Consider the following 2,332-nt stretch of genomic DNA (forward strand, 5'->3'; position numbering starts at 1 on the left):
ACCCATTTACAATTAGGCAATCAAAAAATTATTAATTTCAGTATAAAACTACATATAACCCCTTTAGCTTGAAGAAACACCATCATCTGAAGCTGAAATAACCGACACCAGAAAAGCCCGTGGGAGAATGTCATTGTCAAGTCTGAAGACTTGGCATTCAAGTGAAGTTCAAGTCCCAAACCTTGATTTTTGAGTTTTAAATTATGCATATTTTACCAAATTTAATGCCAATTTACATTTTTAGGCGTAGGGTTGGAATGTTTGGCAACTCAAATGTGACACAAGTCTGATGAATATGTAGCACCCCACCACCCTGTATAAACGCCTAAGCGACTATGATTAGCTTTAGACTTGACTGATGGGGTGTTATGGGTTCGGTGTTTGTTTCAAAAGTTAGCTACCACAAAGGTTTACCTGTTTTGGGTGACTCCTGAAATACCATCTTAATATACACAGAAATTGTCAAACTTAGCATTTGAATCTCTCTACATGGCTTATACATCTGAAATAACTGAACCGACAATTCTCTTATATTAAAAGAAATAATATTTTACTTGCTGCTCTTTTTTTAAATGTAGTACAAAAAATAGCCACTGGATTCTTCAGATAATGCAACAACACAAACAATACAAAAACACAAAATTTTACATAAAATTAGTTTTAGAAAGAATATTAAACTCAAATACCTTTCCTAAAAGTTAGCAAATAATTACCTTAAAATTATATAAAACCTGGCCTGCAATACCAAAATATTATAGCATACAACTTTGATTCTCTTGTCTTATTTCTTAAACAGACTCCTTTTTTTTTTTTTTTTTTACCTTATTTTACCCTTCAAAACACTAATAGCCTACTATTAAATTTCAAGCTCCAAATACTTCCACATACTTAATTAATTGCAAGACAAAAACATATGGGCCCACATGCACACACACACACACACACACTCAATTGCGCGCAAAAATAAAAAAAGTTGCATGCCTTTGTGTAGCTCAATGCAGTGCGGCTGACAAACTCCTTTTTTCCTCCCTCTCAGAGAAATAAGAGTACACACGGTCAAACTCCAAACAGTCCAAGATCAGCAATGGCGTCCTCTGCTTCAGTGGCTCACTGATGTTAGCTCAGTTAGCCCAGTCGCATTCGCACTAAATTTGCGTCTTCTGCTCAAATGTTAAACATTCACAAACTGCATATTAGAAAGTTTCTCCACTTTTCTCCAGCTCCGTGTTTATCTCTCCTCCTTTGTGTCTCTCCTGTTTTTTTTTCCTGATCTCTTCCGTTTTTCCTTTCCCACCCCAACTCATTTTCTTAGTTACAGCCAATCACCACAAGTGACACCAACATCAACAATCACATCTTAATATAAACTAACAATCTGTATTTTTTCCCCTCAGTTTACCTTACTGTTTTAATTCAATAACAAATATAACGGTTTATTTTGCAAATATTTACATTTATGACTAAATTATCTTAATCTCTGAGCTAAGCATTTTTCTTTCCTTATTAAACTAAATTTCTTTTTAGGTTTAATTCCATACTGAATTATTTTATTCTGTTTTTACTAGGACCTAACTTATTTTAATCCCTAGATTTTACACCAGGGCTACAAATGTTTGAGACTCAAGACTGAGGTCTACAGATACGGGATAGACTCAAATCTACGTACTACAACAAAACAATGCAAGGGGTTGCTTTGTTGGTGTGGGAGCATTGAAAATTGAAAATTTCCAATTTTGGAGCCTGTTACGTCCCCGCTCTCTAGGGGTAGGAGAGACGTAAACATAAACCAGATGGATTTGGTATGGGTGGAAAGATTATTTATTAAACAGTCTGATACACACAAAATGGTCAAACAGAAAATGGGCAAGTGGGTGCTGTGTAAAACAAAGAACCAAATATAACAAAAAGAGATCCCTCCTACATGAAGGATTACTAAACTACTCGGAAAAGAATAAACCAAAAACCTCTCTAGCCGTTGTTCAAAAGCAAAACACAGGGAGCGCAGCACCCCTAAACCTAGTGTCTCTAAAACAAGTATTTACTAACAGGTGTGAGTGATCAGTGAACGAGCTTCCCCTAGCCCAAGTCTGTAGACCAACTAATGGGATCAGCCCAGGTGAGTTACCAACTCTCAGTAACACACAGATCTAACAAACACAGAAATGGTTTCCACTGAGGATACGCGCGCGCACACACACAGAGTTCAAAGTTAGGACCAGCGTCGGGGCAAACTGCATGGCAAAAGGTAGCTGCCTCGAACCAGCAGCAGACCAGCCTATTTGAGGGGGAAGGCACGAAGGCAGTCCTGCAGGCAGCTCGGCGATTGGAGAGG

The sequence above is a fragment of the Micropterus dolomieu genome, linkage group LG08, assembly GCF_021292245.1.
Source record: "Micropterus dolomieu isolate WLL.071019.BEF.003 ecotype Adirondacks linkage group LG08, ASM2129224v1, whole genome shotgun sequence".
Classification (NCBI taxonomy): domain Eukaryota; kingdom Metazoa; phylum Chordata; class Actinopteri; order Centrarchiformes; family Centrarchidae; genus Micropterus; species Micropterus dolomieu.